Here is a 15,402-nt window from a genome sequence, read left to right on the forward strand (position 1 = left end):
ATGGCTTTTGCAGTTGCCCGCCCCACTGTAGATTTGATCTGGGACACTCCCCCAGTCCCATCTTTTTACCACAATCTACCTAATAAACTCTCCTCCGGATTCACAAATCCTCTGTGTAAGACTTAATAAGTCTTACTCGGAGGCTGCAGTTGAACGGTATGATGTCAGTGTGCCATGAATGTTCATGAGGGCACGCTGACTCAACTGAAAGTCTTACACGGACCGGGTAGGAAAGCAGGGGGTGTGTCCGACTGCCGAGCAGTCAAAATGGCCACACCCCTGCAAGGTTTGGAAAAGGAAAATGAAAGTACACAAGAGCGAGTCTGCTCAAATGTTCTTGCACCCAACACCACACTCCCTGACATTGTAAACCCCCATCACAGTTATAAAAAGTAAAAAATTTATTTAATTTTTTTTAAATTCCCGAAATAGCTGCCTGTATTTGTGGGTGTGCCCATTGCTTAGCTGTAGTTAGCAATTCCGACATGGAAGAGCATAAGAAAGAATGTTTATGCAAATCAAACCAAATAGCAATAGTGTAATGGTAGAGAGTTCGCACAAAGAAGAGGCATTCACGGTTCGAGTCCCACCACTCCCCTTCTTATTTATGTTTTAAATCAGTACATGGAATAATACCTGACAAATATAATTAAAATATCGGTAAAAATCAGTGAAATGGCAAATGTATCAGTGAACAAAATATTATATTTTTAAAGGATCCTGATATATAATTGCTTGCAGTTAAGCAGCGCTTTACCCAGCACAATAGAGTTTCCCATAGTTTAATAGCGCTTTAGCCAGCGCAATAGAGTTGCCCAAAGTTTAAGAGCGCTTTACCCAGCGCAATAGAGGTGCTCATAGCGAAATAACGCTTTAACTAGTGCAATGTGTTTGTGCGGACGTCTGCGCCGTGCCAACCAGGGCACTGTAGGGCACCGTGGAGCAACATAGAGCAAAGTTGCTTAAACGCAGCCACACCCCTTAGCCTGTCTGGACAGTATGAAAATAAAATTAATAACAAGGTTCGAACCCAGAACTCTGTGCATCATAATCAAAGTACAGAACCACTCAGCCATGGCAACTTAGGAGAAACAGCCACTGTTAACATACATATACTTAGTAATGATAGATTAACCATTACTAACCAGGTCTGCAGTCAGCCGAGAATTTTCAAAAAACGGCCAATCACAAAAAAGTGCGGGAAATGCGGCATATTTAAGCCCCATAGGCGGGAATACTCGCCATAACTGATTGTAGCTCACATCTGCAGTTAGAATGGCTGGTGCTGGAGAGGGTACATGCTTCCGAGCACAACGTTGGGGCATCGAGGAGTGGAAATACATGGTTTGGCTCCTTGTCCACCGTCATGAGTCAAGACTCCTGCAGGGCCAGTTCCAAGGGACAGAGTACAAGGCAGAGGCTTGGAACCGGTTAGCTCATGACCTCACCAGTGTCACAGGCATTCCTCGGACTGGTAAGCAGGTCCATCACCACCATGCAGACCTGAAGAGACAGAAGCAGGACCACCTGAACCAATGGATACAGGAGGCCCGTGGGATGCAGGATGCCCCACAACTGAGTAGGTAGCCATGGAATGCAGTATGTAGGAATTGATAATTGATTCTGTATAATGGATAGGTATGTCTCAATATCCCTGAATTTACTTTACAGCTGCAGGTGACCGTGCTGTGACTCAGCAAGCCTATGCAGATAGGCTGCTAAGGCTGCGCCATCAGGCAGGTTAGTGATTATTCTGCATGTATTGTTATATAAAATAGGGGAGAGAGCATGAAATAAAGTGTTGTAGTCCAATAATACAGCCATAAATGGCCTGAATAAGTCCTCTGCATGTACTGTCAGATAAAAAAGTCAGAGAGCCAGAAAAAGAGTGTAGTAACCCATTAAGAAAGGTAACATATGTCTGGAATAATATCTCTGCAGGTACTGTCATATAAAATAAGTGAGTGAGCCTGAAAAAGAGTGTTCTAACCTATTAATAAAGGTATAATATGTCTTGAATATGTCTTCCATATGCACCGTTATAACAAATAAAGGAGTGAGCCTGTGGAAAAGTGTGTAATGTCATTAATAAAGGTCTAAAACCCGGAGTGTGTCTGTGTCACTTAGTTTGAAATGTTGTTGTACTCTTGCATTACACAAATAGTACTGTTTTAAAAAGTGCTGGCAACCCAGAGTTGTGCAGTCCCATATAACGTGGGTGATGGAAGTGCTAGTAGCTGTGAAGCATATATGCAGTCCTCAACAGTCAGTTACTGGCTGGCATGCATAAGTAAATCTGGCATACGAGTAGCATGTTAATTTGTTCCCCAGAAATGTGAGTGTGTGTCAAGAAATGCAGGGTTCTGTACAAATAGAAGTGAAAATGTCATGTGAAAACATCCAGATATGTAGATAAATAAATATAAATGCAATCAAGGAATATCTAGCATCTGCATCTTGGACAGTTAGTACGTCAGATATAGGTCAGGCATATATTAAACTAGCCAAACCCATTACACAACCTAATGCATGGTGGCAAGTGTAATAATACATGTAGGGGATATACACTTGCAGTCATTAGGAATGTAGTGTAGACTAAAAGTAATTATAAGATGTTAATCAAGGTTTTTTCTACACCCTACTGTATGTGCATAAACCATGCAATTCCACACCTCAATGGGTATGTGTAATCTTAAATATTTGTTGGGACATATGTCCTATTGTTAATATTTGCATTCACGTTGCTGCATGTGCCCTGTCCAAACACCACAATCATGGTGGCCTGTTGCTACCAAACATCCCTGCATGCTGTTGGAATATCCACTGACATTCAATTTATGCATGTGTTATGCTTGCTGTTCAACTGTTGGAACCTTGGTGTGTTGGGTTAATGGGAATATTACTGCATGCTGTTACAACAAATCTGGAATGCTGTTGTTTATGTTGTAATTAAACACACCTAATCACAGAACGTATGGGAAGGCTGGTCCCAGTGGACCCATCTATCCCTCCTGAGCTGGCGAGTGCACCTGGCACCAGCAGGTCTGGTGCCCAGCCCAGGCTCCCCTCCTCCGTTGGTCCTGTGCCACCTTCGGGTGGAAGCGCTGCAGGGGATGTGGCTCATCACCCCCGTGCAAGCGTGGGTTGAGAAGGGCCACCTGTCACCCTTTGAAGGGTCCAGGCAGTGGTGCGTAGGGAGATCCAGCATTCAGTCGCTGATCCCCTATGCCAGCTCGAGGCGAGAGTGGCACGTCTAATGGGTGAGGCTGCCCATCCTACGCAGCCCCCAGCACAGCCACCCTCGGGGCTGTGAAGGTGCAGTGGTGACTGCCCATGGGTGGGGATCTCAGTTTCACTGTTACCATCTGTGGGCTCACGGGCTTGCGATTTCCAAACATCCATCCCTGTCAATTGTGTTCAGCCACCCCATGTGGAATACACCGCCCCTGTATGCGTCTTGTCTGTCTTGTCTGTATACCTCCCCAACCTACCTCTCCGAACATACCTACTTTCTCTACCTCACATTCCACTCTCACCTGAAAAAAAAAAACAAAAAAAAGGGCAGTCTGTACCCACAAAAAAATATGCCCCATACGTAGCTGTCCATTTTGCATACATGTCCACTGGACATGTAAACTGATAATTATAATTGGCAATAGAACATACTTTGTTGTCCTCACCCCTCTCCCAGGGGTGGAAGGTTTCAGATTTCACTCCAAATTTATTGCATATGCACAGCTGTTGCTGGTAAAGAAATAGGCAGCTATGGACCTTCCCTACACCCGTCCTGCACATCCCAAGCTTGTTTACCTACTGTCTGTTCCTCTTTGTACCCCCTTTTTCACCACTTTCCAATCTCCCCATTTTCTTTTCTTTAAAAGAAATTAGCGTCTGGGTTAGTAGGAGTAAGCACTTTTAAGCGGTAGAAGCGGGTTTAAGCGAGTGTGAGCATGTGTGCGCTTAGCTAAGCATTGCTAAGCATCGCGCAAACCTGTGCAAACCCACTTACAACTGCTTAAAAGTGCCTTAGTCACTCTATTGAAGGGCCCTTGTTCTGCTCAGCAGCAAAAGAAAAGACCTCTGCCAGTCTCGAACCCCAGACCATTGACACAATAGACTGCATGAATTACCACTAAGCCACAGCAGATATACAAATAACTTGGTGCTGACAAATATATCATGCATTACACTGAGGGAATGTAAATGGAAATTAGGAATGGTATAACACAAATCCTGTTCTGTGGGTCTTTACCAGCAGTTGTTGTGGAATTGCATGACATGACTGTGAAAAGAGAACCAGCCATCCAAGGAGGGAATAATGTTACCGTAGCACCTTACAAACACCACACAGTATCAGACCAGGATAAATACTGCAAAGTTGATTACAGCAGAGGCCAGACACCCCAACTGTGACTGCTTTACAGGGATGTCCCTGATTTGTAAACAAATGTTATCTGTGCCCCAGTGAATCACTCTGGAAAGTATTAACTTTAGGCAGGCAAGTGTGGAATCACACATAATGAATAATCTCAATAGGTGAGAGTAGACACTGCTTGCACATCAAAAAAGGTGTAGGTATACATATGCTCCGATTCCCAAGAAAGTCTGAACTGAAATATGTCTGTAATATATTGCAGGTGAAAACAGAAATATCACAGGATGTAGCCATGTACTGCTAGCAACCAACTGTGACAATGCCAATGTGCCAGTGCTGAAAAGACTGGTGTGGTGTACAGGCAAAGTATAATGGGCTAACCTCTAGCTACCATCTAGATGTATCCACAGGTGGAAGCTATGCAGATAGACTACTTGCCTTGATAGACTAACAGATATACATCAATCCTGTATGTTCAGCAAGATAAACTTGATATGATAATAAAAAATGTTCTTTGCAGTTCTGCATCCCTACCCAAAGGTACAACACACCTGTGTATTCAGGCAAAAACCAGGGTGTAGGTAGGCATACCCAGTACTGAAATATGTCCAGCTGTGTTGAGCAGCCTGTGCTAATGTCAACACAGACAAACCACAAACTGTTCAGAGGTGAGTAACGTAATAATTACAGTATAGCAGTTCAGAAACACTGCATGTGCCACAGGAATACAGTGCACTAACCACATTTGTATAGCAGTTAAATGTCTAATTCAGAAAGAAAGTACATACTCCCATATATCCTGTGTTAGCATTTGGAGGTGTGAGTACATGTCTACACTGAGAAGTGTGTGCTGGAAACAGCAACATTCAGGTTTGAGTACAACATGCATGTCACTGGCTACAACCCTAGCTTCAGATAAGAGACATATACCAACCTTCTGACTGACACAATGGTGTCCAGAGCAAACAAGCATGAGCCCCACCTTGGAAATCTGAAAGGGCTATGCCTGCCTAACCTAGCATTTTATAGCAGTGGGCTGCAATCACAGTGAGTAATGCAATCAGCACACAGCAGGCTGCATGCAATTACTGAATGGTGGGCAGCAACTGGTGCAGAGGCTGTCACATGCACAAGTGCAGATACCTTGAAAAGCAGGCTGTACCTGCTGTCCACACATGCAATAATATCATTGCAGGTACAGGGAGATAGAGAGTGAGAGCGAGACACAGATAGAGATAAAGATAACAGAGAGAGAAACTGAGACAGAAACAGAAACAGAGGGAGAAAACCCAAAACAAACAACCAACCAAAAAAAAATAAATAAATAAAAAACCTACAAAACTGTAACAGATGGAGCAGGGAAATACAAAGGTAAGGTATGTAACCCATATGTATGTGTTGGCATGTAGTAGATGTTCTGGAACAGTACTCTACACACTGCATATCATTCATGTGTGGCAGCAGTACATATCTATCTGTATCTGCATATGTGCATAGGGCAAGGGACATACTGCAACTGTTAGTGAAGTGTGGACAGATATCTGTCGTTGAAGGTTGTTATGTGCATATATCTATGTAGGTCATAGTGTGTGGCATAGAAAACAGCATGCAATGCTGATATATGTCATGTTTTGGTTAAACACTGTGGGACTGATTTGTCAGATCTGCTGTGTTACAGCCAGTGAGGTCTGCTAAAGCTACATGGGCTGAGGACACCCACATGCATTCTGCACAACACTGTGCAATATAATCACATAAATGTACATCCCACAACTGTCGCATAACTGATATCCCCACCATGAAAGGACTGTACATGTGCCTATATGTACATCTATGTGTACAGCAATGGATGTGTACATGTATGTGTATAGATATGTATGTATGTATGTATGTATATATATATATATATATATATATATATATATATATATATATATATATATATATATATATATATATATATATATATATATATATATATATATATTTATATATATATATATATATATATATGTGTATATATATATATATATATATATATATATATATATATATATATATATATATATATCATATATCATATAATTTATATATATATATATATATATATATATATATATATATACATATATATATATATATATATATAGAGAGAGAGAGAGAGACATGGGGCCATATGTACTGCAACAGGTGTGTGGTGACCAAGGCATGGACTGTAGACAAGTGTTGATACTGCAGTGCCATTCCTCCTTTCCAAAACACTGTACCCATTAACTACCACATAGGTAGAGATCTACCCAACACCGAAGGTGTGAAAAGGGAACATGGGATACAGGTGGACAGTAGTCACCTCTTTGATAAAGACAGTGCCACACTAGACCTGTAATCTGTCTGTGTGGTATGTGTCATGACAACAGGTGTGTCATCTAGGGAAATATAGGTCAGTGTTCCCCTCTACTCATCACAATGCCCTGTGTGGTATGTGCCTCACATGACAACTACAGCAGGTGGAAAGGCCACAGACATACCTCACAAAGGGTAATACTGGCCGCAAACAGATGCCCTATGCAGACTGACTCACAAATCCACATCTAGACTGTATTGCATACCAGCCACACAGAGGTGACCTCTGCTGGACATACAGAGGTATGTCACACCAAGAGCTGGGTGACAACCACCATGGCAACATATCACAATCCCTCCGGGATACACGCTCTAGGGCCCTAAGCCTCGTCAGCTCACTAAACAGCAGATGCTGGAGGAATAGGTTCCTATCTCAGAGATATGCCATACACTGGAATAGTCCACCTAGCAATAGCAAACACAGCTCCTCATTAGCAGTTGTCATAAATACCCCTGATGATTGTTTGGGAGATAGGTAATACACCCCAGGCACCCCCTCTGTGGTTCTGGTTGGAAGGGGCAAGTGAAATCAAAGTACATGTGTGTCAAAGGCCAGGGTAGCATATGGCTAGGCTGCTGTAGGCCCTAGGGCCAATAGCATATAACCTACCTATGACACTATGCACTCACACATGTACTCAATGCAATACCTGCTATGTGAGGTTGAATAAGTGTAACGCTGAATGTGTGCAAGGTCTGTAAAGGTGTGATAGGTTAGTGTGAAGTTGCATCTGACATGGGAGTGTCTATCCTAGCTGTGACGCCAGGAAAAGATGCGTATTGTACTGTTAGGCAGACATAGTAGTATGGCATACGATGTGACATAGTTCCTTTTTGATGACCGTGGTGTCTCATTGTAGGCTAAAGCAATACATGTATGCTTAGTGAGTGGTACTGCTGGTGAATCCAACTCTCATATGAACTGTAGTACTACCTGAAGCTGTAGGCCTAAACAGCACAATATGGTGTGTGTTCACATTGCTTGGAAACACTGTCTTGTGTGTTTCCTGTAGTCTGCACAAAGGACAAAACTCAGGCATAAGGGTTTGTAAGTAGTGGCACACAGTACTGTACGGTGCACAGGTAATGCTCATCTCTGTTGGTATACAGTGGTGTGTTGTATGTTTGTCTGATGTGTGTGTAATTATGCCTGTACCATGGCTGCAATCATATGTGTGTTACAGGGTATACGTGTGTATCCAGCAATGTATATACTCTGTTACAGCAGTATGCCACCTATAGTAACAACTATACACATATGTTAGGCAGGGCTATGGCATCAATGACTAGGGTGGTTGACAGGTACTACTGTAACTGTACTTTACATTCATTGCAATGGATGACATCTCTGTTCGTGCATTGGCGTGATATATACCCATGTCGAGGTTGTGCATTGTGCCACAAACAGTGTGCCAGGTACTGTTGTATAGTGGTGTGATATATAGAGTGTGCCAGGCACTGTTAGTCAGTTGTGGCCTGAGAACCAATAAGTGGTAGTGAACGTGTGTAACCCCTGACAGACAAATGGATGGTATATATATGTCAGTAAAGTGATATATTTGGTTAAAGGTTTAAAGTGTGCCACAGGACTCACTCACACATATTGTTCATATATTTTTCAGCCAGATGGCCCACCAACGCAACCCGTCATACACAGCAGTGGAGGAAGATGAAATTGTCCAAAGCCTGGTGCAGCAGTACACAATGCTGTTTTCCCGAAGCAGCCAGCACCAGCAAGAGTGGACTGCACTGTGGCAGGATCTTGTTTGTTGGGTAAATGACATAGGCATGCATAACTGGACATATGAACAGGTATGTCGTCACTGCAGTGATTTAATTAGACATGTCCGGTGGCGTGCGTCTGATATCCAAAGACAACAGCTTGCCACAGGTGGTGGGGTGGCCATTCACCCCCCCTCACCAGAGTGGAGGAGCTGTTCCTAAGCATGGTGGCTCCTGGACAACAACAGCAACAATCTGTGACGTGGTGTCATGTAGGCCGGAGCCACCCAGCATGTTCACATAGGGCATGTTTCCTGCTCACTCCATCTGTAGACTAGTTAACTGTATTGTTAGATTATGTCTATGTGAGATGTGTATTGTGTGTTTAGCAGTTGTGCTGCCTATTGTTATGCAATACTTATATTTGGAATATTATCTCTACACCTGTGACTGTTGACTGTTGTTCCACTGTAGTTTAACATACCCACTGTAGCAATGCCACAGTTGTGGCCACTGATGAACTCTCTCATATTCTTCTAGGTCCCTCTGGTGTGACAGCAGGGCAGACGATCCATGCTGGTGAGTGTGGTATAACTGCAATGTTGGCAATGAAATGTGCATGTCATAGGTGAGGTGTAGGCCATGTACACGTAACACACCTACGCATAATGCATGCCGTGCATGTTTGGTGTAAGACGTTGCACAGCTCAGTAATGTCAGTAGCTGCCTCAATGACATGCAATACACAGAGCATCAGACACAGTTGTGGCAACACCATACTGCACATTGGATAGGCATAGTTGCTACAGCTGTACACAACATAACACGTTTATCATACACAGTACACAAAAACATGTTATATATGGCGTTACCACACACCCACTGTAAGGTCACACTTCAGTATCCCACATGTCATCCACACACACATGATGTACCTCAGGGGTAGAGGCCTATCATGGGGCTGTGCAACACTCATCAACACATAATACTGTCGTGTTAGGCAATGCTCACTATTGGGCACCTCACACACCCATGTACAAAGTGACTGTGTAATTGTGAACATAGCCACGGCACTGCAGTTCAGGTACAGCATGCTAGGCGGTGGTCTGCACACATTAGTAGCCATGAGTGACCACAAGATGCATGATGATGATGGCACATGGTACTACACCCCATCCAGTTACAGTGACCACAGTACTACATATAGCAGTCATTGCTTTGCACCTCAATGTCGTGTGTGTGCAAACATATGCACCTATACACAATATACATAGCATGTTGTGTGTGTGCTTACATATGCCAGTATACACAATATGCACAGCAGTCGCCATCTGTACAAAGTGTCACATATATGTTCTGGAATGCTATTGGGTGTATAGGTCACATGACACACATTGGGTATGTGTGATGTTTAATGTTGCAGTCGTGTAGCATGCCATGTCATGGCTGGCACCGACATATCGGCAATATGTCCCACATTCATCATAACCACTGTACAAGTGCCATGTTGAGCATTGAGATTCCTTCACGTCTACATGCACCACTCATCCCTTGTGTGTACATAGCATGCATGTGCTACACCTGTGCCCACTTTTATCTGCTATGGACACAGACACTGTAATCACACATGGCAATCTATGTGTCACACAAGATAACACATGCAGCCATGGTATGTATACCTCTGAGTGATGGTGCACAGGACATTGCAGAGCTGATAAGACATGCACAGCAATGTTGTGTCCATGTACACATTGTGTTCCAGGGTGTAGCCAATCACTGAACAAATACACAGATGCATCAAAGCCATGTATAATGTCATTAAATAGGCCATCTACACTTGCACTGCATGGTCTTGAGTAACAGATATTCTGCATGCTGACACGTGTGAGGTGACTGTTTGCCTTGTGATACTGGCACCCACCTTCACCCATTATTGAGTATGTGTTGGATTGCTGGTGTGTGTGTGTGGGTGTGTATGTGCTGTAGTGAGGAGTGCATTTGTGTGCATGTGTTCATGTGTGCATGTGTGCATGTGTTCATGTGTTCATGTGTGCATGTGTTCATGTGTTCATGTGAGCATGTGTTCATGTGTGCATGTGTGCACATGTGCACGTGTTCATATGTGCATGTGTGCATGTGTGCTAACATCATGTACAGATTGTAAAGTGTGTTTCCTGTCTTCCTCTCACAGGTGCTGAGTTTGGGGTGGCTGAAAGCAGCAGGGAACCTGAAGTCACTGCCACTAATAGTGGAGATGATGAGACATGTATTCTGGCACAGGAAGGTTTGACAGGGTCTGTCGTTGGTCCACCAATCGACAGTACACAGCGTTTAACCCCATCTATGTGCACACTCATACTGCCAATACATCCCTCATCACCAATGGCATTAGCTGAGGGACAGCATACAGTTGGCATTGACCAGGAGAGTGTGGTACCCATGGCACTTGCATCCCCTCACAGCAGCCATAGCCGGATTCCTGGAATGATACCACATAGGCAGATGTCCAGGGGTTCTCAGGGGAGCACCACTGGTCGTATTGCCCTTGGCAGACGTGCCCACAGAGGTATTACAACCTCCAGTATGTTCCAGGCTGTAATGCAGGCACAGGCACGTATGGAACGGTACACCAGACAGGGACTAAGGGCACAGAGGGCCCATTACACCGCTATCAATGACAGCATCCATGACCTTGCCAGTGCCATCCGAAATTACACCGAGGTCATTGATAGATGTTGGGGGGAGATAATAGATGCCCTCCAAAATGTGTCTTCCATGAGCCAGGACCGTGTGGGACGGGTGAGATGTCGACGTGGACGCATGCCAGCAACAGCAACAGATCACAGCCGCTCCCATAGTGGCAGTACCAGCCCCAGCAATGCTGGGGCTGGCCTGTCTATTGACCGCCCTAGTAGACCACATACACGTGGCTCTGGCAAGTCCCAGCAGGGACATGGGTCCAGTCTTCATACCTCTGTCTCTGATGATAGTACCCAGTCAGGGTTGGTACCCGATACTGCCCATAGCACCCCTGCCAGGCACAGGTACAGTGTCCGTGTCCAGAGACAGTGATCTGTACAGCCTAGCAGGTACAGTCTGTGGCTGTCCCACAACCTCCCATATATGGCAGCCATGTGGTGGAGCTGTGTGCATGCAGACACACACACATTAACCAAACAACTAGGGCTCACACATGCACACACACATTACATCAACATTGGCCCATGCTGTACTGTTGCCCCACACGCACGCACACACACACACACACACACACACACACACACACACACACACACACACACACACACAGACATGTCGATTCGATGGGTCAATATCGGGCTCTGGAAAACCAACAACATGCCCTGTGCATATGATGACACCTGTACCACCTCCTGTCATCTGTAACATTGATGCAGGAACAGGCTAACATGGTTCTGATGCACAGGGTGACATTATAGCAGTGTAGCAATATTAGCGAGTTGTCAACAGGAAAGTGTAATGATATCCTTGTAGGTATATCTGAGCGGGCATTATGCATCACAGCTCTGATTGTCAATGTATCATTGTTTATACCAGTGTTAGGTCTGAGTATGTATTGTCCACCCATATGCCACTTGGCTGAAGTGTACAGTGTTGCCAGCATGTGCTAGTGAGTGAGCAGTACGTGTGTGGTGTGTGCATTACAGATTAGCAGGTGTACATCTGTGAACATGGTGGGTGTGCACTGTCTGCATGTACGTGCATAGTGGACACATGGGACGTGTGACATACCCTGTTGTACACATTAACATCTCATAGTATCTTTCGATGGCCAGTATGCATTCTGCTACAGATATGTACTAACATGGGTACACGTGTGTATGACATGGGTTGACAGTATGCTGTGGGTGATATTTTTAATACCTGTCAATGATTTGCAGTCTGGTAGTATAAACAACCTCAACAGCATGACTATAACCAATCATTAGATGATGTCCTGAAAAATGACACACAGTTGTACGGAACTCAGTAACAGTTGGATCCTTCCGGTACGATACTATAACAGTGACCAGTGGTATTGACAGCCACCTGTTCCTGGGACCACACCTGTTTGGCATATAGCCCTTTTAGGTACATGCAAACACACTAGGGATATGTCCATCCACATCTGGAAATGCATGCATTGGCTTACAATGCATTCTCTGGATGGGACGCATATCCTACACAAGGGTATTATACAGACAGATACCTGTTGTCCAATACATGCTGCATAGCAGTAAGCTGACTATGGCATAGTCATCCACATTTACTATACATACTATCCCAACAGTACCACATAGGTGGTAGCACTCAACATGTATGTTGGGTAACAATGTGTACATACAGCCATGTGTTATGTCATCTGCCCCTTGGTATCCACATATCCATAGGTATTGTAGAGTCCCTTGGTGTATCACATAAGACATTAGGGGACTGAATGCATATCCACAGGGCTGTTGTACACCTATAATGACTGTCCATTATTGCCAGTCATTGTTATGTATGAACATGTCTGACATATACCCCAGGCATGTACCCTCACTCACAGTACTCTATAGTAACTGTCATGGGTGTGTGTGGCACAGATGACCTTGGACACAGATCACTACAGTGGCCGGGCTTGTCACATACATACATATGTGACCTACAATCTGAGAAGCAGTGGCACAATCTGTCAAAGGAAACAAATGTAGTCATGTAGTATGCAGGCTTCACACCTATGTACTGATTGAGGTCACATGTACACATTTATTTGCCATGCAGATACCTGATGTGTGCAATGCACATACTGTTTTAATCATGATATGTCATACCACAGTAAAAGCAAAACTCACACTTCATTGACCAACTGTGTCACACATACACACACACACACACACACACACACACACACACACACACACACACACACACACACACACACACACTCTGCAATTGCAGGATTCAAACCCCTATCGAACTATGTTATGATACTAGCGACATACACATTAACATGGCATGCTATATGCTTTGTTGGGTGGTTTTTCTTCTCCTGCTATATTTGTAGGATGCTGACATCATCAGACTTTCCAAAGAGGAATGTACCTATTTTAATGTGTTTTCCCAGTCTCCAAAAAGGACACTCCTGTCACAGAAAATCACACACACACACACTATCAGCGTTTGCAGGATTCAAACCCCTACCTAACGATGTTATGATACTAGAGACATACGCATTAACATGGCGCGCTACATGCTTTACTGGGTGGTTCCTATTCTCCTGCTATATTTGTAGGATGCTGACATCATCAGACTTTCCAAAGAGGAATGTACACCTCTTTTAATGTGTTTTCCCAGTTTCCAAAAAGGGAACTCCTCTCATAGGAAATCACACACATACAAACCACACTATCAGCGTTTGCAGGATTCAAACCCCTACCTAACTATGTTATGATACTAGAGTCATACGCATTAACACAACACGCTACATGCTTTACTGGGTGGTTTCTATTCTCCTGCTATATTTGTAGGATGCTGACATGATCAGACTTTCCAAAGAGGAATGTACCTCTTTTAATGTGTTTTCCCAGTCTCCAAAAAGGGCACTCCTCTCACAGGAAATCACACACATACACACACACCCCCCCCCACACACAGAAACACACACTGTCAGTGTTTGCAGGATTCAAACCCCTACCTAACTATGTTATGATACTAGAAACATACGCATTAACACGGCGCGCTATATGCTTTACTGGGTGGTTTCTATTCTCCTGCTATATTTGTAGGATGCTGACATCATCACACTGGACATGGCAATGTGTGTACACTTTGTTTTATGCAATCCTAGGAATGAGCCATGTGGGTCAGCAGGTGTCAACAGCTTGAACAGGACCCCATAATTCTTACCTTGTGTGATCTATCTTTGGACACATTGACATTCCTTCATATGTCAACATATATTTATGCATAGATTGTTGGTTTTGTGGATACGACATGTGTCAGGGGTGTTGATAAAGGGCTATTCAAAGTCTATGTGGGACATGTGTAGATCTGTTCAGTGATGTATGTCCTGGGTGTCTACCTTGCAAACAGTCTAGCATGTTTGGGAACCATGATCTGCACATGAACATACCACAGTTGGTAGGGTTGTGTGTTTGTCAGCTTCCAGTAGCTCTGTGTATGACTTCAACCATGATGGACTCCATGGCCTTGCAGATCAGACTTCATAGGCTTACTGGACTATACTTCCCATGATGTGCTGTGCACCTACACTTGTGGGGAGTGCCATATGTTGCTGTAACACATTCAACGGTTCCAGATCCTGTGGAGAGGGTGAGGCTCAACAGACTATTCAGGTACAGGGTCTGTTTGTTCTGTAGTTCATGCATGACACATATTGGGAAACAATGTAATCCAATTGCTACCATGCTTTTGGCTTTGGGGGGAGCTGTTCAGCCATGCTACATGTGATATCTCCTGGTATGATGACTGGGACTATGGTCAGTGGGAGGTGGGTATGTCTATATGGGCCTGTCTGACAGGATGTCGGCATTGTCAGTCAGGTACAGTTGGCCCTGACTCAGGACATATATGAGTGTACATTGCTATTTATGACATAGCTGAAGGAGGTGTCATGATTCAGTCTGGAATCCTTCTCAGCTACTCTTTACAAAACACCAACAAACCTGAGCACTAATCCCTGTTATACTCTTTTACACACTTAACACCCTACTGATCCTTTGTGATCAGGCTACGGAGTATGTCATCATAATATCCTGTCATGTCCAGGGGTCGGTTTTGTGTGTACTCTCCAGTCCAGCTGGTGAATATTGTGATTTTGACACAATGTCACATCTGCCTCATGTACACAGACAACCCTCTCCTCCTCCCAACAAAATCAG

The sequence above is a fragment of the Protopterus annectens genome, chromosome 6.part0 (assembly GCF_019279795.1).
Source record: "Protopterus annectens isolate FY-2018-M chromosome 6.part0, PAN1.0, whole genome shotgun sequence".
Lineage (NCBI taxonomy): Eukaryota > Metazoa > Chordata > Ceratodontiformes > Protopteridae > Protopterus > Protopterus annectens.